The 26,701-nt window shown below is 38.2% G+C and overlaps 1 protein-coding gene and 1 non-coding gene across 7 annotated transcripts in view; both read left to right on the top strand.

The window, feature by feature from the left end:
* LOC143340465 (uncharacterized) overlaps positions 1 to 26,701 on the top strand; it is a 506,553-nt gene that overhangs the window by 92,604 nt on the left and 387,248 nt on the right. The window lies entirely within an intron of this gene.
* LOC143340770 (5S ribosomal RNA) lies at positions 5,762 to 5,880 on the top strand. Its single transcript, XR_013079504.1, has one exon. It is a non-coding gene; the product is annotated as a 5S ribosomal RNA (ribosomal RNA).

Genomic DNA, 26,701 nt, shown 5'->3' on the forward strand with positions numbered 1-26,701 from the left:
GAGCAACATGGAGATGATTTCTGCAACATCCAACAGTATCAATATGAAAATGGTCTAAATTGAGCAACGTAGCTCGATTCTCCGATGAAATTTCCGACGGGAAAAACGGCGTTACGAGACCACTATTACGCTCGTTGTCCCGGGTCCGGTGAACAATACGCTGGCAACACCTTCGGAGAGGCTGCCCGCGTAATAGATGTCGCGACGTCGACGGGTCGTCGAAGAGCAGACGCGCCGGCTGGCCGAGCAGCTTTTTTCAAGCGCGAAACGCAGCCAGAGCAGACGGTTCGCCTAGACCAGACGCTTCTAGGAGCCGGGAAAAGCGATATCGCGACGCGTTGCATCGCCGTGGAGCCAAGTGGAACCGAGCGGAATGAGCGTGAGGTTGAAGGAACGAGGAGAACGGTGGTGCGCGGCGTGTTACGAGCGGATGAGTCACTCTTACCGCTCTTACTGCCGATAGTCGGGACTGGCGTGTAACCGACTGCTCGGTGATAGGTCACCGCACCTTGCCTTTCGATCTTCTCCTCTTCCAGACTCCTCTTTCGGCCGTGGACAAGGTAATTCTCAGGCGAAGAGATTGCTTGGACTTGCAAGGAGAAGTAGCAAAATTTAAACGAAACTGCTCAGTCTTGCGATGTTTACATTTAGTCCAAACACCTCACCACGAGTCTCACACGTGGTTCTAGGGCAAAGGGTTAAACAGGTAATTGTCTAGGTCGCTAGATTGGCGATTATGACTTTGGGCACTATGGATCTCACGTGTCGCGACACTCGACACCGAGGATTTTAGAATGGCGATCCTAGATAGGAAGACTCTTTTGGGCACGAGGTGCTTTGGGATCGTACGGTGAATTCTCGGGGTCGTAGAGCTATGCACGGACGTCTGAGGTCAAGGGATTCGTTGCCCAGGTTCTCGGGACCGTGAGACTCGACGTCGAAGACTGTAGGAGGATTTGATACAATGATGGAGAAACTTGCCCTGATACCAAATAATTCGTGGGATCAAGTACGAGGGATTCCCAAAATCATGGGATAGGGGGGAGTTCCTCTGGTTGGATCTTTTTACCTTCTGGAAAAGTCGTGTCTTTCTGTTTCTTAATAGAAAGGAAGGAATGTACCCATCGCTGTTTTGGCGGTAACAATTTCGACGCCATCGCGACGGTCGTATTTCTCCGTGGCTGTTTCCCCAGCACGATCGCGCTGAAAAGCCTCGATGGTTGGCTCGGCGACAACCGAATCACTCCGTGGTTCTTCTATTTAGAAATTTCAACCCAGCGTTTACACGCTTCGGTATTGTATTCTATGATCTCGGGGTCGTTGATCTGAGGTTCGTCGACTCCTGCTACCGATACGGTATGCAACACGGAAAACTCACTCCGGTGGAAGGTATGTGTATCGACAATTGAATAAACCGTGATCCAAGCACAATAAAACCTTGGTGTCATTTCATATTTCTCGCCTACCGTTGTTACATTCATCTTCTCTAGCTATAAATCTTCGAGGCTCGGTTGCCGCTTGTTCCCCCGGCATAAAACGAATCGTTCCCATTCAAAGGGAAGAAATACAAAAGTAAGTCTCTCTTAGAGTTTACGATTTCACGGTATCATCAGGCGTTCGAATCATAAATTCCTCTCGCGCCTGAAATAGGATTTACACGCACCTGTACCGTTACGCAAGAACGTCGAATCATCCTTCCTATCGGTAGAATAAATTTCGTCCCTACGAATTGGAAACTATTTGATCTTGTTACACGATTACCACGGCAGTGTCGTCGGGCGCAGGAAGATCTCCATAAAACGGCTGGAAAGAATTCTCGCAATTAGCATTGCAGCCAAGGTTACCACGGTCGCCCCGATCTTACACGTGGGCGCTTTACGACTCGTCTGGCGCGTCGAAATCCTCTTCATTTGCGTGCACCATCAGCCGTTCGAGGTTTCATCGCGTTCTTCGGCGCGACGTGAATTTCCACGGTTAAACTCGAAGGCTACTTGGCTTCTACGCGGCTTCGGAACGACGGGAGTCTATCTCGTAACTTGCTCGTCATCGCGGAACTTCCCTGGGGAAAGCTCGTAAAATGCGGCTCGCAATCTCGTAATTGCAGACACCGCTCTCGGAGAGGACGGTCGTGGCTGAATGCGAGTCGGGACACTGTTGCTGCTTCGACGGGACATCGTAAATTGGAAAACAGTGGGAGTAAAAGTTAGCGAAACCGTTCCTTGGAAGTTGGAAGTCACAGAAAATATAGGGTTTTCCAATAAAAGTTTGTTACTCTTTTATTCGAGTCATGTGGTATTATTATATGGGAAAAATTTTAATGGGGGATTCTAGAGGCTAAAATAAGACGAAAATCAAGAATATCAATTTGTTGATCGAAGATTCGTTGAAAAGTTATTAACGTTTAAAGGTCTGCCGGTAGAACGGCAATCTGCATTCTGAAAAAATTATATTTGGTTGCGCGGGTCAATTACAATCATTTTTGGTCATTACACATACCCCCGAAATCCTACGCACTTTCGAGAAAAAAATTCCTTACCGAAAATCTAATTTCTGGCCAGAAATCTTGCCCAAAAATTTTATGCGAATCTTTAAAATGGCATAACTTCTGAATGGATTGAAGGATTTTCATTTTTAAAAAAGCAAAGTACGCGTATTTTAGTGGAGAATATGTAGAAATCGCAAAATTATTCGAAAAGTTGGTCCTTAACCCCGAAAAATGAGGAAAACCCCATAAAAATGGTCAAATTTTCAAACAGCCGTAACTCCTACAATAGTGAATATATTTCAAAGAAACTTTTTTCTGAAGTAGAGCTCATGGGTACCTACAAAAAAGTATTAGACAACTTGTCTGTACAGTGACAAACAAAATTACTAAAAATCAGATATGAATTTTTAAGAAAAATCGACAGGGGATAGGTGACTACATTTTTTGGTGAAAAAAAATTTTTTCAAATCGTTTTGGAAAAATTATTCTCGGTTGCGGGGGTCAATTTCAATCATTTTTGGTCATTAGACATACCCTCGAAATCCTATCCACTTTCTAGAAAAAAATTCGAGTATGTGTGAAATTTGTCGACAAAATTAAAAAATTTGAAATCGTTCTAAAAAAATTAGTTTTAGTTGCAGGGGTTGATTACAATCATTTTTGGTGAACAGACTTACCCTCGAAATCCTACACACTTTCGAGAAAAAAATTCCTAAACGAAAATATAATTTATGGCCAGAAATCTTGCCCAAAAATTTTATGCGAATCTTTAAAATGGCATAACTTCTGAACGGATTGAAGGATTTTCATTTTTAAAAAAGCAAAGTACGCGTATTTTAGTGGAGAATATGTAGAAATCGCAAAATTATTCGAAAAGTTGGTCCTTAACCCCGAAAAATGAGGAAAACCCCATAAAAATGGTCAAATTTTCAAACAGCCGCAACTCCTACAACAGTGAATATATTTCAACGAAACTTTTTTCTGAAGTAGAGCTCATGGGTACCTACAAAAAAGTATTAGACAACTTTTCTGTACAGTGACAAACAAAATTACTAAAAATCAGAAATGAATTTTTAAGAAAAATCGACAGGGGGTCGGTGCTGCAATTTTCCGGCAAAATTAAAACATTTCAAATCGTTCTAAAAAAATTATTCTCAATTACAGGGGTCGATTACAATCATTTTTGGTGATTAGACATACCCTCGAAATCCTACCTACTTTCTAGAAAAAAATTCGAGAAGGTGTAAAATTTTTCAACAAAATTCAAAAATTTCAAATCGTTCTAAAAAAATTATTTTTAGTTGCAGGAGTCAATTACAATCATGTTTGGTGAATAGACATACCCCAGAATTCCTACGTACTTTCTAGAAAAAAATTCTTTATCGTAAATATAATGTGTGGTCAGAGATCTGTGATTATATTCCTCATTTTTATCACTTCATATGTAGATATAGTCCAATTATCCGGCATATAAAATTTCAATGGGAGATTTTAGAGTCCAAAATAAGACGAAAATCAATAATACCAGCGTTAATAACTTTTTAACAGAGCCTCTATCACCAAATTGGTATTCTTGATTTTCGTCTTATTTTGGCCTCTAGAATCTCTCATTAAAATTTTTCTCAGAACTATCCGAATACCCTGTATATGATTTATGATGGGTTGAATTGACCAATGGCACTCTCGTCGTTTGGTGGACAAATTCGAACTGGTTCAATTGTTGATCAATATAATCCAAATCGATTTCACCACATTCTGAAGAATCAGATGTTTCTCATAAATTGCAACTAGTTTAGCGACACTAAATCTTAAGTGTCGGTAGGGAGTAGGTGTCCGTGAATCGATTGAAATTTTTGCGTTGGCCGTTTCTGACCGACACTCGTCGTCAGGTCACGCATCATCGACTTTCATTACCAAGCCCACTTGTTCGACCTTTAGCACCTCGAGAGACGTTTTCGAGTGCACGTCGGCTTGCGTGCATTTAATGTCGACGACCTCATCACGAAAGTCGCTATTTTCATCTTAACACTCGAGCATACTTAACGCCGCTAAGTGGAGGGTTCGATGTCTCGTTTGAAATTCTATTCTAATAAATAATCGTCGACAAATTTATTCGTCAGTTTGTTTATCTCTTAATTGATCTGGTCCCCTCTCGAGAAAAAAATCTGCCGATAGCCCGCGGTGCAGGTTTCCAATTTTGTATCTTAATAGCTTCCATTAGCGAAGTTATAACGCTCGCGTGTCGGGACAGATTTGCGTGTTGTACGATAATAACATTCGGTATTTTCTGCATTGGAAATGTCAGACGCCTAGTTTCTCGTCCGACCCAGTCCGAATACGCTATATTTGTCGGTTAGTGGCATTTTCAAATGCGCCGAAATGTTCGCGTCGCCTGTTCGAGGAAACGCGGTAGCCGGCGTAACTTTCGTGATAGGTGAGGAGTTCATGCATCTATTACCGATCCTTCGAGCAAGCGACGGTACTTGATATGTCAGAGGTCGAGAGGTTATCAGACAGTCCGGTTTCTAGTAAATCTTTGTCGCGCGTCTAAATATACGGTGAGACAAATTTTTCCCACACGATCCACCGACGCAGGAACAGGATATCACACGCGAGCCTGTCGCGCATTAAAAATGCTCGACGTATGCATATTTGTTGCATTTTTATGGACAGGGAAACGGTTCCAAACTGTCCAGCTTTCACCTCCTTTAAAAGAAGCTACCAGATCCGGTGTCCTTAATATTCTTGCTCTTTAATTTCCATAGTTTATGTATCATGTAGCAAATGTATCGAAGTTGTTTAAGTCATTAGTAAACTGAGGATGTTTACGCATTTATGGGAAGTTTTAATTTTTAAAAGATTATAGAATGCACTTGATGTACAGAGATTGAGACAACCCTTTACAAAGGTCACATTTCAGTAATTCTATTAATAAAAATATGGATTTGCATAAAGATTGATAGATCTTAAATTATTTAACATGTTACAATTATAATACAAACTCCTACTATATCTATTATATATTTTTTAAGAAACTATTCACAGTATTATTATTACAAATAAATTAATGATTCAGTCGTGAAGAGGCTTTCAAGAAAATCGTGTTTGAAAACCCAGTTACTCCCACTCGTATTCTTTTCACTATAATGGCGATTCTCTGTAAATGGGAAAAACTTGTTTCTTGTCAATTGAGTTGTTTTTGAAACTGGTATGGGTCCATTTATGTCACGCATTGAGATATTTAAGAGTTCGTGTTTGAATAAATTGAAAACATTTGTCAACGATCCTGCCACGTTGAAAGCACCGGTTCTCGTTAGATCACCGAAGTTAAGCAACGTTGGGCGCGGTTAGTACCAGGATGGGTGACCGCTTGGGAACAACGCGTGTTGTTTGGCATTATTGTTGTTTTACACTGTTTGTATTACACCTTTCTATCGGTTTTGTAATCGGGTATACTTGTCTCTATAATATAAAAAAATAATAAATAATATTTAGAAAAACAATACTTCGTAAATAGAGAGGTAACACAGTGTAATAAACAACATTTGGTAAAAATAAATGAGAAACAATTCATAACAAACAAAACAGAGTAAAAATAGTAGTATCATAAAACTACTTCACAAATTGAAATAGCACAGTGTAATGAACAGCATATGTTAAAAATAAATGAAAAACAATTCATAACAAACAAAACAAAGTAAATAGAAGTAAAACTACTTCACAAATTGAAATAGCACAGAATAATAAAGAACATTGAATAAAAATAAATGGAAAGAATTCATGAGAAACAAGTTTCTCGTTATTTATAGCAAATACACAATTCCCAGTGTACGAATATGAGTGGGAGTAATTGTATACGAGGTCGCGAATAGTATTAGAGTCGAACATCCATGTAAGTAGAGACAGCCAGTAATGAACAGACGCGTCATCGCGCTCAAGTACACACGAGTCGTATGATACGACAAATTTTCAGGATTATTTCGAAAACGAGACACAAGGAAAGCTTTCATTTTCTCAATGCGTTTTAAGGAAAAAGGTGCAGTGAACGCACACGGATCGATCGTTTTCCGATAAACGTCGTTGCTGTTCGTCGCCGGTAATCCCCTAGTACAAGCAGCTCGCGAAGTTCGCTGCTAATTAGCAAGTTATCAGTAAGCGCAGGAAGCACCCTTGGGTGGCTCGCGAGCTTTCATCCGCTCGAACCTTCTAATCGCGTTGCATTCATCCACTATGAACGAGCTCGTCGAGAACTAGGAAGCGAACACAACGCGGCAAACTGGAAGGTTTTTTACGGTTAGTCTAACATCTCTTTGTTTTCTTTCCCAATACCTGTGATTAACGCGTCGAAAGTTGCTTTTATCGTTCGACTTCGTTCGGCGAACACGCGGACGGAAATGAGATTTTCTTGCAAATGCAGGCGAGCGTGATTGCTTGCCTCGAATCGATTCGCTGAGCGGAGAACAATGAAGACGAGTAATTATTGCAGATGTAATGGATCGAAGAAGTTGAATTACTTCGCGACGGTTGAAAATAGATTGATTCCTTTTTCCACTTGGCGGAACTTTTTAGTCGAGAAACGTTACTTGGAAACGTACCCCTGGAATCCAAGCGTATTTAGACTCGATAACAGTTCTTGCAATAACACGGAATTAAAGCTTGGTTCGAAGGTTAACGGTAATTGACGTTCATTACAGAGGAATCGAGTACTTAACCGACTAGTGACTCGTAAACTGCAAGGACGATTTAACTGTCTCTGGAACCGGTGTGCCGTGCTCGAGCGCAATTTTTCAATCGACGTACGTGTGTTGAATCATTGGGAGCGAGGAGGGGTTGAAATCTTCAGACGGAGATTTCAAATGAAAAAGAAAAATAACTAATAATTGTTCTTTCGTTACAACGAGCAATTTCAGTCAATCGTATCTTTAAAAATATCAAACACTTAATATTGCACGCGTATCGTCGGAAATATACATTCCGTGGTACGGTGATCTCTCCTTGTCAGTCGATCGTTGGAGAGCGTTATTAAAATGTGAACAGTTCGTCGATAGACTTCGAACGCATCCAGCAACACCTGTTTCAATTATATCGCAACACAGCGTTGGTCTCGGTGAGCGATTGTAAAATTACAACGTAGGAAAAATCGATGTGTGAACGGATAAAGCGCGCAGCATCGTAATAGCACGTGTCTTAATCTGGTTTGTAAATTATTGCCGCCAAGATCGCAGATATCACGATACCATCCAGGTAGCCGTTCATTCGCGATGATTTGTCCGACAACCGAGCACCGCGAGCAAAAACGTGTACCATTCATTATACGAGACTGTTTCCTGAACGTCAGTGTCTAATGAGTGGCGCGTACGGGTTCATTAGCGGCTGGGAAAGAATATTATACGATTACAGCCGGTAATCTGATTCGTTGTGCGATGAGCTAGCGCTACTGATTGCATTTTGTGCGTTGTAAGGTCATTATCGTAACGATCGGCGGTCGCATTATTCATTGCTAGAAAGTAAATACGTGGAATCGAAGTCTGGTACCGAGGCGTTGCTTAAGATTCGCGAAAGTACATTTTATTTTACGGTCCTTCGCTTCCTTGGACAAAATTTGTAATACGAACGCTAATATTACGTAATTAAACGCCTCCATGGAATTTGGACAGCATGATTCGAACCGGGATTATACGCTTCTAACAATTAATTAGCTTGCAATCGAGTTTATGTTAGAATATTTTCATTTTGATAATAGAGATCTGCCTAACCTTTTTGTACAGATTTTATGTTTATTTTTCTCATCATTGATTTAAAAAATTAAATTTAAAAATTTCAAATCATTCTGAAAAAATTATTTTCGATTGCGGGGGTCAATTATGAGCATCTTTGGTGAATAGACATACTATCGAAATCCTACGTAGTTTCGAGAAAAAAATTTATTACTGAAAATATAATGTCTGATCATAACTGTCTGGTTACCCTGCAAAAAAAAAATTTCAAGTCGTTCTGAAAAAATTATTTTTAGTTACAGGAGTCAATTACAATTATTTTTGGTGAATACACATGTCCCCGAAATTCTACGAGCTTTCGAGAAAAAAATTCTTTACCAAAAATACAATGTCTGATCATGAATGATGATTCTTCTGAAATGTCATGTGTATCTTTAAAAAATCATAGCTCGTGAACGGATTGGAGGATTTTAATGTTTCAAAATGCAAACAACGCGTAATTTGTTCCAAATGTATCGTACCCCAAAGTAAAATTAGAAGGAAACGCAAATATAGATACGTGCCTCGAAAATTCGATGTGTCCGACGCAAGGGACAATCGTGGCAATTTTCCACGGTGCTGTTCAAAAGCTTGGGGCCCAGTCACGCGACCAACGATCCTTCTCGCGAGCGTCGAGACGCCTCGGCTCGTTAGCCGCGGTTAAAACGCTGCAACTCGAACGCGACCGCGTCGCATCGAAGTACCGTTCCGCGGACGGAGCCGCGAATAATTCAACGCGTCGTCCCGCGAATGTGTTACAGTGAGATTATATCACGGGGCATCCGTTACGCGGGGCGAACAACACGTAGTTAATATGCATGCACGGCTTAATTTACATTAGCCCGTGCATCCAGGCTGCATTATGTACACGGAAGCGGCGCGGAGCCAGCCGGAGAGAAGAACGTGGAAGAAGAACGACGAACGGAGCAAAAGAGAGGAAACCGAGATCTTCCTGTGAGTTCAGCCGACGGTCGTGGAACGAAAGAGAGGGAACGGAGAGGAGAACGATTAGGCCGATAATATAAAGCGCGGATGAGAGGCTAACGAGTGAGAAGGAACAGAGAATCCCGAGAGGCTGTGAGAGGGCCTTCGACCGCGCGGCAAAGGGAACATTGGCGAAGAAAAAGCAATTAAGTGTCCGGGGTGACCGCGGATTTTCCGCGGGAATTGAACGTCGCGACGCTGGACGTTTCCTTTTTTCACGCGCGACCGGGTGTATAAATAAAGGCGACCAAAGGACCACGCAGCTCGCGGCGAACGGTCGAGGAAAGAACGACGCGCGGAAAGGGATCAACCCTGCAGTGACAGGTTCTATAGGTCGATTCTCCGGCCAGAGGCTCCGCGCGATCGTAACATTGTGGTAACATCAAAGGTCTTTTGCAAACGAGGTGTTGAAAGTGGCTTGCTTCACACCCTCGTCGAGTGCAATTTAGGATTTCTCCTAGGAGGAGATCGTGTACGATTTTGCTTCGTACGCCTGTCTGAACGTTTACGGTTTAAGGTCTTGTTTGCAATCTTCGTTTTCCCCTGCATTTGCGTTGCAAAAGGTTTTTCCAGTTCTCTCTGATTTCTTAATAAAGTTGCAGCGTCGTACGGTAATGATTCGTAAAATGAACGTGGCTCAAGAATTGGCGCGTTCATTTTTCGTAGAGCGGTGGCGAATTCGACACCAGTGCATAATGATATCATTGAACCTATATTTATTTACTATTCGTTACATAGTGATCTTTTTTTCTATTATTATTCTTTCTTTTATTCTATTCTATTTATCTTGAGATTTACATATTAATATATAATGAGGGTTTGATAATCTATATATTATTTATGGTTGAACATATCATTTATATATTAATATATAATCCTCAATTAGTATACAGTAAATTTATAGTTTATAGATTAATAAATATTTACATTGAATAGAGAATTATAGATCAATGTATATGAAATGTATAATAAATACATATATTAATAATAATATATTTACTTATCTTGAGATCTATATACATCTATTAATATATACTGAGAGTTTGATGATCTATACACCATTTATGAGTTAATCGAATTTATATATTAATAAGTAATCCTCAATTAAAATATATTTTGCAGAATTTACGAATCACCATCGCCATAGATAACTCCAAATCGACGAAATCTACAAGAATTCGAAACGAAATATGGTTTCGAAAAGTAATTTCTAAATAAATTTTAGACAGATCCTTTCCTAGATCCTAATATCTTTAGATTTCCCAGAAGCACATCTAGTGTATACAACATTAACAGACGTTTACGTAGTGAGAACGAAGTAGCAGTAACTTTCACAAGCGCAGAAAAAAAAAAACTGTTATGTCATTATTTTAATTAGGTGCCAAACAATACACTCGTTATGATTATATCGTGACCTGGAACGACTCCCGTTTCGTAGAACCTTATTCTACTGCTATACATCGTTCATATTATTCGAAGTTATATATTTCTCTCCCATGATGGTAAACAGAGTCGCGCGATAAATAAGAAAAATAAATTTACTTAACATCGTATACGTCAATATTACGGAATCGAACGATTCGCATCTTTTTACTTACCCGTAGCTTTCACTGCGGGGATTGCAGGTGCGGAGTGACGAAGTTTAGAAAACGTTTCCTGTAAACAGTAATGAATCATCATCGCGGAATGAAATTAAGTGTTAACCATAGTGCAAGAACCGTGACGGTTCGAGCGATACGTTCGTGTTTCTGCGTTAACTCGATTTTCACGCGATACGGGTTCCGAGTTTCTTACGCAACACTGTGTACACTGGGCTCGAGATGTGTGCGAACGATTAGGAATATGTAGCGCACTAGATCGCGATTAGAACAATTATGTAAGGGAATACAAGCTATATTAGCTAATAAGACTAGTTAAACGGAACGAAATTCGTCGATATGCATTGCAAGCCGGTTCTTCGAATCGATAATAAATGAACATAGCAACTTGAGATATGGAAAATTATTTTATTAGTAGTACTTTTTCCTAACTGGTGTATCGTATTAAATTTCATTGGTAATATTTTATTCAGGTATTCGAAAAGTTCCAAGTTGCATTTAAAAATTACACAAAATATGTTTTATTATCGACATTTTCTTTTGGGTCTCTTTTATGTGTTACAATTATCCCAGATCTCACTTTTGAATTTATTAAATTTCAATAATATGTCTTTATTCAATATAAATATTTATCAATCTATAAACTATAAATTTATTTTATATTAATTGAGGATTATATATTAATATATAAATTATATGTTCGACAAACCCATAAATGGTATATAGATTATGAAACTCTCAGTATATATTAATAAATGTATATAGATCTCACAATAAATAAATATATATGTATTCTATAACATATTTATTATACACTATACAGGGTGTTCGGCCACCCCTGGGAAAAATTTTAATGTGAAATTCTAGAGGCCAAAATAAGACGAAAATCAAGAATACTAATTCGTTGATGGAGATTTCGTTAAAAAGTTATTAACGTTTAAAGTTCCGCCCGTACTGAATTTTTTTCTAGAAAGTGGGTAGGATTTCGGGGGTAGGTCTATTCACCAAAAATGATTGTAATTGACCCCCCTAGCTAAAACTAATTTTTTTAGAACGATTTCAAATTTTTTTTTTTGCCGAAAAATTTCAGCAGCTACCCCCTGTCGATTTTTCTTAAAAATTCCTTTTCGATTTTTAGTAATTTTGTTTGACGTCGTACAGAAAAGTTGTCTAATACTTTTTTGTAGGTACCCATGGGCTCTACTTCAAAAAAAAGTTTCAATGAAATATATTCACTATTGTAGGAGTTATGGCTGTTTGAAAATTGGACCATTTTTATAGGGTTTTTCTCATTTTGCGGTGTCAAGGAGCAACTTTTCGAATATTTTTACGATTTGTACATATTCTCCATCAAAATACGCGTAGTTTGCTTTTTTAAACATTAAAATCGTCCAATCCGTTCAAAAGTTATGACGTTTTAAAGATTCGCATGAAAATTCGGGCAAAGATTTCTGGCCAGAAATTAGATTTTCGGTAAGGAATTTTTTTCTCGAAAGTGCGTAGGATTTCGGGGGTATGTGTAATGACCAAAAATGATTGTAATTGAACCCCGCAACCGAAAATAATTTTTTTAGAACGATTTGAAATTTTTGAATTCAATTGTTAATAACTTTTTAACGAGGCCTCCATCAACTAATTCTTGATTTTCGTCTTATTTTGGCCTCTAGAATCCCCCATTAAAATTTTTCCCAGTGGTGGTCGAACACTCTGTATATATATTGATCTATAATTTATTTTTTTTATTTTAATAATATTTGTTTATTGAGTAACTGAATTGTTAAAACACGGATATACGTACTTCCATTATTCTACATGATCGAATCTATGACTTGATAACAACTCTACCAGGACCAAGACTCGGAATATTGCGATAATAAATACTATTTGTATAGATACGAGCTTGATCTAGTTAAAGTTTTCGAATAATAACAGTATCCTGATAAAATGTACGTAGATCGCTGAATCTTTCCAGTTTTAATCCGACTTCTGTTCCGAGACTTAAGCACCGTACCTGTACGGGATTAAACTTATTGGAGCGGCAGAAAGCGTTCCAAAACGATGCTCGTAAAAATGGCTGGTAGAATATTAAGGTTCTACCGTGTCTGGAGCAGTTGGCAATGGTTCCGCAGGCCGAGGCTCATTTAAACTCAAATTAAATCGCCTGCCCACTACTTGGCAACCTTTGCAACTACTAATTCAGACCACTGGCAAGTAATTCCCCTCCACATTTTTCACGATTATCCCGCCCGGGGAAAAAGGGGGATCGTTTTTCACGAGAAGGAAGCAATTAGCTCTAAAGCCTCCAAACTAGGACGCATTCTCTTCTTAAGTAATACATACATTAATCGTTGTATTGTCCAACTTTTTATTTCCATGGTCCTCGTAGCCAAAGTGCGAAAGAAAACGTGCTCGTTAAGGTCTTAAGCTTCTTGATATTTGCGCGCAGCTTGCGCCAGTTTCGCGTCAGGCGCATGCAAAATTCAAACATGGCCTCTGACACTCTATCTGCAGCCTTTGAAGAAGTTCTTTCGTTCATTATTAAACCAGTCAGAGCTTGAACTCTCGTGCTACGCGGATTAAACTAATATCGAGTGCTCTCGTTGCTTACTACGTAAATTTTATAGAGGCTGTCAAATCGTTTAGTAATCATGAGACGTTTCTTAGTCTCGATATTGCGCTCTGCTACCGACGACGTTCGCTATTAATTCTGTTTATCGACATCGAAGTTGCTCGACGCCACGGACCTTTCCCTCAGACGCATAATACGCACAGGTTTCCATGGATCGAACGCTTACCTGTCGCGGGTTTTGCTTGGAAATCACGCGGGAACGGTAGTTCGGCCTCTGACATTAGAGAGGTTCATATTGCTGGTTTGGTTGCACCGCGACACAGCCACGGACGATAGGATTGAGCGATTAGGTAGAATCCAACGGTTCGCAGATTCCTATCGGATCTACATAGCCGGACGAAGTTCGATGCTGAATAGCGATATCGCGGCGAGTGGACTCATTGAAAGCAACCCTGGCGCTCGGTTGGCGACCAATTTAACCCTCTCGTTAGGCGCAAGCTATAACCAACGTCCTCGAAACTTTCGGTATATACGGAGGTTTCCTCGTTTGGGATTCAAGACACGTCGTCCATGCAACGCGAATCAGATTTGCTTGGAATAGTTCCACGGATGTCTGGCGATCTTTGGCCCGGGACTGTTTAACTCTAGGAGCATCTTGCGACCAGGTAACATCGACGCAGATATCGGCTGGATTCGTGGATAATCAGGAACTGGAAAATGATATTCGGGGGTAATTGCATAGTCTTCGATATGTATCAATTCGAAAGCAGCTGGAATCGGGAGTAACTCTAGTCTAGCTTTCTGGTTCTATGTCTCTATTATTCTGGAATTGGGTATACAATTTAAGGAGGTATTGCTGTCTAGACTTTCAATTTCACGGCCCTTTTTGTGATTTTTTTTTGAATGATAGATAGGCTGTTTTGTACTGAGACTTTGTAGATATATTTACTCATCTTATAAGCATGTACAATATTTTTTTCATCAATCGGTTTGCTAGATCTTGAAATATCATGTAAGCCAGTTTAAATGCGTTTTTTTAAAACAAGAAGCTATAACTCTCGCAATTTTTAATATTTTTTTATGAAAAAAATACTGTACATATCTATAAGACGAATAAATATATCTGCAAAATATCACTACAAAACAACCTACCTGTCGTTAAAAAAAAAATCACAAAGAAAGGCCGAAGAAATACTCCCTTAATTTCTATTCCTCTAGATAGCTCTCTATTGTTCTATCTTAATAGCTTCTTATCTGTTCAGTTCTTTAGCTTTCTGGTAGTATTCTAGGCACAGTAATGATTCGTAAGATGAACGTTGCCCCAGGGCTGGCACGTTCATCTTTCGTACAGTGGTGTTGAAATTCGACACCAGTATCGTGTTTCAAATCTCGTCTTTCATGCTTCACTGGCTCCAAGGGTGATAAAAACGTTCAATTTACGAATCATGCCTGAAGTTCATTTTAAGAATCACTACTGCACCTCCCACAATGTATTATAAAAAATGTTACAAAAAGATTACACTCCATTTAAGGAAAGATATACCTTTAGATGTCCGAAAATGAGGCGTTTTTCAGGAATTTTTTTTAATGTTATAAAACAATCTATTATTTCTGAAAGTTTCATAACATTACATTATTGTTTCAGGGTATTAAAAAAATTTTTTATTTTAAAAAATGACAAAAAATGACGACTTTATTGTGCAATCTTGTAGGTGTACTCTCACGCGACTTATCTGAAACAGAAAAGCAAGGTATTTTTCGATGAATGATATATTTACGCTATAGATATACCAATTAAAACATGAGAAATTAAAAAATTGTAAATTTGGCCTTTTTGAAACTAACTTCAATTTTTAACAGAATTTTTGCTACGTTCAAACTAACTTTTTCTACCAAAACCGACCGATATTTTGGAAAATGTAAAGGTATTCCCCCCTTAAGAGTGTCAACTTCCAATCCTAGCAATCGTACGATATTCAAATAAATTTTACCAAGGGGAAATAATTTTACATCGTAGATAAATTACTGACGTGTCAGTGTTTCGAAATTTTCTGAAATTGCCCGGTTCCCCTCGTTTCCATTGTCAGGATCCGTGAAATAGAGAGATTTATCAGTACGTTGTTCCGCATGCTTTGATATTGATCTACATCGAGCGCGGCAGTAAGGAATACGGTACATTTAAACCCGCGGTCGAACGCGACCCACGAAACGCTTGTAACGAAGTTGGAAGGTTGAAGTGTCGTGTATCTCCGTTGGAAGAAATCATGCTGAAGCTCTAGGTGGTAGCGCCAGCCATCAGATATCACCTGGCCGTGTAACGATGACGCAACGCTATCTCCAGGATCGGTGGAACGAAATAATGCGTTTGAAGGCACCGAGTCACTAGGGAAAAATTCGACGACGACAGGACTGCCTGTTCGCCGCGATATACTGGAATACGGACGTTCGTAGACGCTGCATAGGAGAGGAAGTTCCCGTAGAAATTTATGAAGGTCCCTCTGGACAGGTTTATTATTCTATTCGGAGAAAATAAAGTTTTTCGACATTTTTCAACTGCACGATAACTCACCGGAATTAATACGCGTTTGTTAAGTAGGAGACACGTTGATAGTAGCAAGATAGAGTAAATTACATTTTGGCCCCTTAAAGTGGGCTCTAAACTTTCGCTCGACACTTTTGGGCGATGAAACTTTTCACTTTAAAAAAATAGGCTGAAATGTTAAGGAACACTTTGTATAGGATTCGTGAATTTTGACGTGGTTACAAAAGTAATTACTCAGACGAATGTTAATGTATGTATAATAGTTTAGAATTGTTTACAATCAAAGTTTTGTCACTGTTCAGTGTTAATGTTAGGAAAATTCTGACATTGTTTCCAAATATCGAAGGTGTAAAATTGTACCTTTGTTTCATTTCCATCCAAGGGTCAGAAATCATCAATTTCTCTCGTTCGTTAGACTTATAGTTATCGACACAGAGAGCCATGGCTCATATGGGTATGTTTCCGCCGCGAGCAGTAAATAAAACGTAAGGATTTAAAAAAGATCTTGTTTATAAATTTCACGGGCCCCCCTTATAAATTGTGCCCGAATCAGAGGTCGCCGGGGCATTTCCCATTCTTTCTCGTCGGGACGCGTAAATATTTACAGGAATTGGCCCGCGATAAAGAAGATTCGGGGCCGTAGGAATGGACAGAGGTCAAGCAGCCACGAAGGAGTAACGATACCAACCGATCGTACATCAGAACACTTATACGCGAACCTTTTCGGGCCCCGACCTCGAAAACAGGGGTCAGAGATGGACCACACGCGTGGCACGTACCTGATCCTCCACTGGAGTCCTCTCACGAATCGCTATAATGCTTACGTCTACATAATCCTTGCGTATTCATGTTTTTCTAGTTTTTATTTATTCCAAACTCCCCACGTTTCTATGCTGTTTACATATTTCATTTTCTTCGTGTCGGTCTCTATTTTATTTATCATTCGATAATTCTATTAAAGAAATATTTGTGTATAATACGATTCTTAGGAAATTGGTACCTGAACGAAGTAATTTTTCTGTAACATTTTGCGTCTGTTACAATGATTATAGTCTTTGACGGTTTAGTTGACGGTTTAATCGATCAATTATAGAGCTCGTTGAATTTTCTATGGCAATACGATAGAAACAATTTTCAAGACAAGTGCATCTCTTCTACGATTCCTGTTATTTTCATGTTCATCTCATTGTCATAAAGAAAGAAACAGAAAGTGGTTACAATATTTACACCCTTCGAAACCATTTAGTCGATGCATTATAGAGCTCGTTGAATTTTCTATGGCATACGATAGAAACAATTTTCAAGTTAAGGGAATTTCTTCTACGATTCCTGTTATTTTCATGTTCATCTCATTGTCATAGAGAGAGTGTGTAAACCATCTGCTTGGTAGTCGTTAATACGGCGTGTTTTATTGCCAGACGACTGGTGTCGTTGAATGCAGTGTATCGAAGGTGCAATATGCCATTCGAGACGTCCAGTGATAAATGCACGAGCCGTATCCGCGGCGATTCCGCGTAAGAAATTATTGGTTTTTCGGTATTACGCGTCGAAGGCGCTAATGAGCACCGAGTCGCGTATTTTCGGTCGTAAATCTCGTAAGGAGTAAAACGAAAGAGTTGTAAGTTATTCGTCTGTCTCGGCGGAAGGGCCGATTGTATTATGTATTTGCATTTTAGTCAACTTATTCAGCGTCGGGGCGTGAAATATGGTTTCGTTTGAATTACAAAGGAGCTCAAGGGAACGCCGATAGTTGTAACGAAACTGCAATTACGTACATCCCTTCCTAACAAATTGTCGGTTTTTGTTGCAGGTAAGCAGCCTCCACGACCACGAAATTTGACTATCGAACGTCTTCGGTGCGGTGAGAATTTTAACGTTTTCATATCGATGATCACTGTGTCTTTTATTTTATTAATTATTGTTTGGTGAAAGAATCATTTCATTTTTTAGTATATTACGTACTTTAACGATTAGCAATGTCAAATTAAATTTAGAAATAAAAAGATCTTTCCACAAACATGTATACGAATACCTATAATTTAAATTTTATTTATATTTTCCAAATTCAATTTGTGTTATCGTAAATGGATCTTCAAAGAGTGCAAAGGGTTAAATTTCCGTAAGTTCCGATATGCATTATTCACTCTTTTCTTTCTTTCGATTCTTCGATAGTTTTAATACGAAGGAACAGTTACGAAATCTAAATTAGTATTGGATACGCGTTATCCGGCTTTTCTCATTGAAGATGTCGAGTGTGTTTGCTCCACGTGCCTTCTTATTATGTAACTCAAGGGAACGGAAGCTAATTAGATACGATAACAAAGTTTACACGGTATCAGTGTTTACCTGCTGCATAATAATAGAAGTCTCTCCTAGAAAAATCAATATGGCGCGTTAGTCGTGGCTCGAGGTTACGGTTTGCACGTTGTTCGGTGCTATTTGACCGGTTTGTTTGAACAATCGATTTCGTCCGTGCGATTGATACCAACGCGCAGTATTTGGAGTCGAACGATTCTTAAATATTCACGGACCACACTGTGCTTAGAAACACGATCGGTTCTGGCGCGAAAAGAGTGCAGGTTCCATCAGAAAACCTGCATTTTTTATACTGACCGTTCAAATAATTTATGATTCCCTAGAGTTTGTTAGTTTTTAATTAGTTTTATATAGTTTTTAATTTTAATTATTTAGCTTTTCGATCGACCAGATTTGAGTCATGAAATTCTAAATCTAAAAATTGATGTGAATAGAATTTAAGGAGTACAAAAGATCGGAATATTAAATTAAAATATCACATAGAATGTTTTGAATATTTTCGATAACTTTTAATTTATCGAATAACGTAACTAATCCAGAAATTTGAGTCATGAAATACTAAATCTAAAAATTGATGTGAATAGAATTTACAAAGTGCAATAGATCGGTATATTAAATTAAAATATCACGTAAAATGTTTTGAATATTTTCGATAACTTTTAATTTATCGAATAACGTTCCTCTTGACTCGAATAAAATATCGTACGAATTAATAGACCAAATACGAATATGTGAATTACTCGATCGACAAAAAATTCTCTCTTGAATACGAAGTTTCGAAGAAGACACTTGTATTCTGGTCGAACCAAGACGTAATCCAGACACTTGTTACGAAGTAAAGTCAAATAATAAAGGCTTCAAAATAGCCATGGTGTGCTTATACCGATAAAGTTGGAGTCGCTGATACGACGAGATATAATTTCGAGAATTTTACGAGCGTTTTCTCGAGAAAAAATCTCTCGAGCAGGCACTCCTGGCCGAGAAGATAGATCCTAGTTTACGTCTTTCACGGGGTAGCCGTACGGTTCACGAGGCTGGAATAAATTGGCTTTAGGTAACTCGATCGGACTAGAATCTCTGGTCCAAGGACAAAGCATGGCCTCCTAAATTTGCTCGCTGTGTCGTTGCATATCGGATGATGCAGTCTATAAACTAGTACCAGCTAACACAAGCAGCGAAGTCTGCAGAGATAGCCAGCCCGATTACAAGCTCGTTTTACGTTCTTGCAAATGGGACTTTAAACCAGGGGTTTGACCACTCTCCAAGTCGACCGTGGGTCAACGATTTCGCGATTTTTTCTCGCCATTTATCGGGCGCGTGTTTCTCGAATTTATTCACGCGATACGCGAATGCATTATTCTTCCAACAACGTGTGTTAATTATTTTTACTGGTGTGATTTGCATGACTCAGTTTGAGCTTTTGTTTATTTCAAATAAAATAGTTCGTCCCTGAAGAAGTTATTTTTTGACTAAATTATAACGTGTTTTTTCAATCGTGTATATCAAAGATATTTCGGTGCCTAGAAAACTGTAATTAGTATCTTATGCATGACTCAGTTTCAGCTTCTGTTTATTTCAAATAAAATAGTTCGTCCCTGAAGAAGTTAGATTCGATATTTTTTGACTCAATTATAACGTGTTTTTCCAATTGTGTATATCTCTGGAAAACTGTAATTAGTATTTTCAAAATAATTAAATAATTCTGTGGGAGATAAATATGTAACTAACTCCTTTTTAGAGATTTTTATATATATGTCTATTTTGTAAACATTCATGGAATTCATTGAACGTGAATTAAGAGAATGCAATTACAGGCGTTGGTAAACAAATGGTTAACTGTTGTAAAATACAGGATATTACACTATCGATGGTGAAATCGAAGAGAGGGAAAATTCTTCATGGAAAAACAAATCGAAAATAAGGAATAAAATTTTGTCATTAGAGGATCTGTTTTTCAGGAAATCGACTTTATACAGGGTGTTTGGCCACCCCTGGGAAAATTTTTAATGGGAGATTCTAGAGGTCAAAATAGGACGAAAATCAAGAATACCAATTTGTTGATGGAGGCTTCGTTAAAAAGTTATTAACATTCAAAGTTCCGCCCGATCTGAATTTTTTTTCTTGAAAATGCGTAGGATTTCGAGGGTATGTGTAATGACCAAAAATTATTGTAATCGACTTCTGCAACTGAAAATAATTTTTTTAGAACGATTTGAAAAAATTTTTTTTCACCAAAAAATTTAGGCACCTACCCCCTGTCGATTTTTCTTAAATATTCGTTTTCCATTTTTAATAAATTTGTTTGACATCCTACAGAAAAGTTGTCTAATACTTTTTTGTAGGTACCCATGAGCTCTGCCTCAGGAAAAAGTTTCATTGAAATATATTCACTATTGTAGGAGTTATGGCTGTTCGAAGATTGGACCATATTTATGGGGTTTTTCTCATTTTTAGGGTTTAAGGATCAATTTTTTCAATATTTTTACAATTTCTACCTATTCTCCACCAAAATACGCGTAATTTGCTTTTTTAAACATTAAAATCGTCCAATCCGTTCAAAAGTTATGATGTTTTAAAGATTCGCATGAAAATTCGGGCAGAGATTTCTGGCCTGAAATTATGTTTTCGGTGAGGAATTTTTTTCTCGAAAATGGTTAGGATTTCGTGAGTATGTCTATTGACCAAAAATAATCCTATTTGACCCCTGCAACTGAAAATAATTTTTTTAGAATGATTTGAAATTTTTTAATTTTGTCGACAAATTTCACACATACTCGAATTTTTTTCTCGAAAGTGGGTAGGATTTCGAGGGTATATGTATTCACCAAAAACGGTTGTAATTGGCCCCTCTAGCTAAAACTAATTTTTTTAGAACGATTAAAAATTTTTTTTTTCGTAAAAAAATTTCGGCACCTACCTGAATTTTTTTCTGGAAAGTGGGTAAGATTTCGGGGGTATGTGTATTCATCAAAAATGATTACAATTGGCCCCTGCAATCGAAAATAATTTTTTCAGAATGATTTGAAATTTTTTAATTTAATTTTTTAATAACTTACTAACTTACTAACGAAGCTTTAATCAAGAAATTGTTATTCTTGATTTTCGTCTTATTAAAATTTTTCCCATGGGTGGCCGAACACCCTGTATGCACTCTCTACTCTAGTACAATTTGACCGTCAATGTAAGTAGAAACAGTGGGTAGTGGACAGACAGAGCTCGAACGAACCAATTCTGCCCTTAGTTTTCTCAATTTTACCATCGTTACTAAGACACTCTGTACATTAATACAAACTTTTAAAAATGGTTCCATGGTTCGAATTGCAGTTGATTCTAAAATAGAATAATCGGTTTTTGTAATTCGAGGCAACGTCTTTCGATAAATTCACACGTGAATATTGCTTCTGTCAGGTAATCGTTGCCAGATACATTATTACATTTCTTTTGAAAATTCTGCACATCTGTTGCAAGCAGAACGAATGCTCCACAAAGTTTTATCGTTTATCAGGCAGACTAGAGGAATCAGAGAAACGTATTTAACAGTTCGGCAGAGTTTCCAATTAGTTTCAATTATATTATAGGCGGAAAATAGAGGGCCAGTGGAAAAGTACATGTTTTATTTACTATTCGCAGAGATGCATTCGAAGAGGCACTCGGCGGTCGTTCGAAACGTAGTTCTATTTCACAATGGCGCTGCTCGAAGCCGAGTTTAGCTTCAGTTATTCTATATTTTTCTGTGCGCCGCGGGGCATTGAAATATTCAGTGAATACGTTGAATTATGAGAGTATATCCGGTCGGAAGTATATGGGCTAAAGGAGAAACGAAACACAAATTGGATGTAAAATATACGTGACATCCGGCGGATGGATCGATACCTAGTTCCTGGATTTATACGAACGCGATAGCTTCTGTAGCTTCTCCGCGTTGTGTCCTCAATTTTATTCAAATCATTCGTTCGCGAAATATTGCGTGCATTTCGAAACTTTCACTTTCGTTCCCATGGTATTTCGTATCGAATTGTAAATTTTACGGTTCAGGTTTTAGAATAATAACAGAGGCGTCATTTTTACGTTGAGCACTAATGGCATGGTACAACGACAACAGAAAATTCAACAAGCGGAACGCCATCGTACCAGCAAACATCCTTTTATCGACGATGATTAATGTTCTAGTGTATTTAATTTGTACGTGATTGAAAACATGGGAATAAGATTACAGCAAATGTACAGTAATGATTCTTAAAATGAAGTTACATTTTTTGTTTGCTTTTATTGTAATTATTTATTTCAATTCAGACAGAATGTAATGCATTTGATAATACGCTATTATATAATTACTAAATAATTTATTTTATATTTTTGAAAAATATCTTTCTACAGTTAATATAGAACTGTGGTCTCTAAGTACCTAACTGGCGAGATCACGCTCATTTTAAGAATCATTACTGTAGTTAAAACAACTTCAAGGGGTAGTCATTACAAATCTATAATAGGGTGATCCTTATTTCTCGATTTTCGATTACTTTTTTATTATTTACCGCGAACTATTTAATAATAAATTGAACGATAGTATTGGAGATAATGTTATTATTTTACACTAAAGGAATCATAATTTCACCAAAAAGTGTCGGTTAATAAATTTAGATTTGATTCTAATGCGAAATCGTTATAATTTTAAAGCTTCGATTCAAATGCAGCGCGTGTTCCAGTTGCCCAATCACGCTTTTGGGATAAACGATTTCTTCATCGAGTGTTGCAATCTATGGCGGTACGTGGGAAAAAACTAAAAAAATATTTTGACCCCTGTAGCTAAGGAGCACTTGAAAATTATTTAAGTAGACCAATTAGTATTCAATTTCCCGTTATTGTGGGATCTAATATTTCGATCTCGATCGTTCGAGAGTACCGTGGCCGCAAGTGCATAGCCGTGAACCGTTTCGACGGGTGCATTCGGTGCATTCAGTGGCACACTTGGGGAGTCGGGTGCATTGTAGGGTACGCGGTGGCATACTCTGGAGATAAGCGCCATAAAACGTCTGTCAGCGGCGCTCGTACAGCCGGGAGAGGCTTGTCAGGCACGGTAATGAATTTATTGTTGCCAAAGAACGGTATTCGTGCCGCGGGGCAACGCGATGCGGATAAGATAACCGTACGGGCGATTAGTTTGTTTGCCGTCCGTCAGTGGACGGTCGCGTTTCGCTTGAAAATAGGAGTTCCACGTACGAAAATGGATAATCCTTTTCTATGGTTGCAACCAGAAAACCATCGTACACAGAATTCGTACCAAAGTCCCGTTTCACGTTACTGGGTAGATGGAATCTCTCGCTAGAGGCTTACGAAACGCCTTTTATCGAGGTTATCAAATTGTCCTCGTTTCGACGGGACCAGTTTTCATGCTCGAAATGTAGTTTTATTCCAACGAGGGTTGTTTGAAAAGAGGCTTGAAATTATTGAGATTTTTTAATAAAATCATCCTTAAATTTCAAGGTGTTTGAAATAGTTGATCATGTAGATATTTGATCAATTCTAGTTTTATTCCAGGAGGATTCTTTGAAAAGAGGCTTGAAATTATTTGTATTTTTTAATAAAATCGTCCTTAAATTTCAAGGTCCTCAAAATAGTAGATCACGTAGACATTTGTTCAATTCTAGCTTAATGTCTTAATATAGATAAAGCAATAATTTTTTTTAAATCATATTCAAAATTAGCTATTAATCTTGCCATAAAAGTGTTACTAACGAAATATATAATATATATCACGAGGATCGTTTGAAAACAGATCCTTAAATTTCATTGTCCTCGAAATAGACGACCATGGCTCATTCAATTCTAGGAGCATAGTTTTAATAAACAAGATCGCTAACGAGCAACGATACAAGCTATTAATAATAAATCGTGAATCGATCGCGGTTACAGAAACCCGGTTTTAATTCGTCGTTTGTATTCACCTATGTTTTCCGGTAATTTCTCACTGGTTTATTTATTCCGAAGATCTCAATCTTTGATCGAATCGTGACGTTTGCATCGTTATTGTGTCGTAATTATGTTCGCTGCGTAGCGAGATGCATTAAATCGTCATTCTTTATTTTTATCTGCGCGCGTAGAGGCGTTTGTGTTCGAAGAAGCACACGATCTACGGGTCAATACGGTAACGTGAAGTATTAATTTCCTGAACACCTTGTCTGAACACCTTCATACATATGTAGATAGGCGGCACCGTCTCGAACGAAGTGCACATGGACTTTTGCACTCGACGAGAAGGTGAAGTCATGTTATATTGATGAACATTCTCTGCGAATGCCGCGTTTTTTTTCATAGACGCGGCACTGTGGCCTGAAATGACGAAAAAGTGGCAAAAAGTGCAATTAAAATTCAATAATCGCTGTCGTTGCGTTCTATAGTCGATTGTATGCTTAACTCAGGGTATTTCAACACCCCATAATACAGAGTGTCGCCTAACTACACTGAAAGAAGATTGTTCTACGACTCCTTTCTCATACTTGTCTTTCGCCAAATATTTTAGAAAGAGATCTTCCTCATTATTAGGTCGTCTCATGAATTCGTGTCGTTCTTAATTACAATAAAATTTGTAATTCAATAGAAAACAAAGAAAATTTGTAAGTTCAGAAGTTTTAAATAAACATGAAGAATTCATAAAAATTTGAATAGATATAGTGTCAAAGCTCAACAGTTTGAAATTGAATGATTTTTTGAAACTTGCAACTTGTGAGAAATAAAATGCAACAATATCAAGGCTTATTAGCGTATTAGGTGAGCAATTTGCAATTTAAAATTCCATTATACTTTCAAAATATTGCTTTAATGTTTTATTTAATTGCTTAATTGCTTTAAATATTGCTTTTTGTGGATGAAATTTATATAGGGACACTAATATTTTTTAATAAAAGAAATTAAGGAAAATAAGAAATAGAATGACTAACAAACAAAAAAACTCCTTTGTTTTTTTCATAAACAATAGATCTTTACTAAGAACGTTTCTTCGCGGCAGTCCAATGAAAGTGAAATTATTTAAAATTATTTATTAAATAGGATATCATAAATATTCTCAATACATACATTCTGTGAGTTGTAAATGATGTTACTAGTCTGAATACTAAAATAAAACTAAGTAAATGTCCCCAATACAAATTTCATAACTCGAACAGAATTCTTGTCACTAACAACACTGTGGTGCTCACGAGGTTTCCAACTTGTAGCTAATAAAAATTTATAATCGAAATCAATGCATGTCAGTGAATCACAGTCCCTATGCAAATCTCGTCGACTGCAGTTTCGAGCTTCGATGAGTCTAGACGAATGCTCGATGCCTTTCTGTCGCAACAAGCACGAGTTAATCGTCGAATGATTTCGCGGGGTAAATAGAAGGCGAGCGCATTCGCGGTGCTCCAAACAGAATTTCAGGGCGGAATATCACTCCCGACGAGCGGTCGAGAAAAGTTCTGAAAAGGTCTTTGGTTTTGCATGGATTCCAATTGGGGTTAACCCGCGCTGCGCCCCGGCGTAACCGCTCGCCACTTTTCTCTGTCTCCCTTTCGTTTCTGCTCTGTATATCCGTCGTTGCATTGCTAAAAGGGAAGCACGGAACTGCTTGAAAACCGAATGCCGCGCGCAATAAAGCCAGCGCGACCGTTTGCACTTTGTTTGCCCCACGATAACTGGACGATCGTTTCGCGTTGACTCTTCGTGCGTGAAAATAATCAGAAATTCTCCCTTTCCCTGCGTCTGGGAAGGGAAAATTTCGTCGCTCCAGAAACGCTCCAGAAAACTGCATTCGTGCGAATCTTCGTTTCTTTTTAAGTAAACGTCTAGACCACTGTTCTGTGGTCACGAATTTATTCGAGTCTAATGAACCATACAGCGAAATTACAAGGAACAGATGTTTTATAAAACTATTTCGATAGTGATACACAAACAAGGAAATTCCTCGCGACTGGTCAGCTTTACTTGGGGGTTCCCCTACGTTCCCCATGTGCCACAAGTTCCTCGCGTGGAGAGAAGTTTGTGAATAAAAATGCAACGTTTCTAAAATTGTTTTCTGGGCGTAGATAGTTTAATTTTCAATCTATTTAATTTGAATCCTTACCCCTTACCGTACAATGACTCATTCGACTCGTGACAAGTTCTTGATGTCAAGTTTTACAATCACGAGGCTACTCATCCGTCATAAAATCAACACATTTTAGGCCATTCCTTGTACGAACTTCAAACAAAATTAATTGGTATAAAATTACATTAAATCGTACGTTAAGGGGGTAAATACAATTCTCTCAATTAGCTCGCGACAGGACCGAACGAAGAGTCTATTTTTTTTTCTTTATGAAACGGGTTGAGAAACGATGCCTTCTCGCTGAAAAGTCGACGAGGCTGGAAGTCAGAAATGTGCATTGGACGCTGGCACTCGTAAAATCGCGACTGTTTACAATCGTTAATCTG

Source organism: Colletes latitarsis, chromosome 3, assembly GCF_051014445.1.
Source record: "Colletes latitarsis isolate SP2378_abdomen chromosome 3, iyColLati1, whole genome shotgun sequence".
NCBI lineage: Eukaryota > Metazoa > Arthropoda > Insecta > Hymenoptera > Colletidae > Colletes > Colletes latitarsis.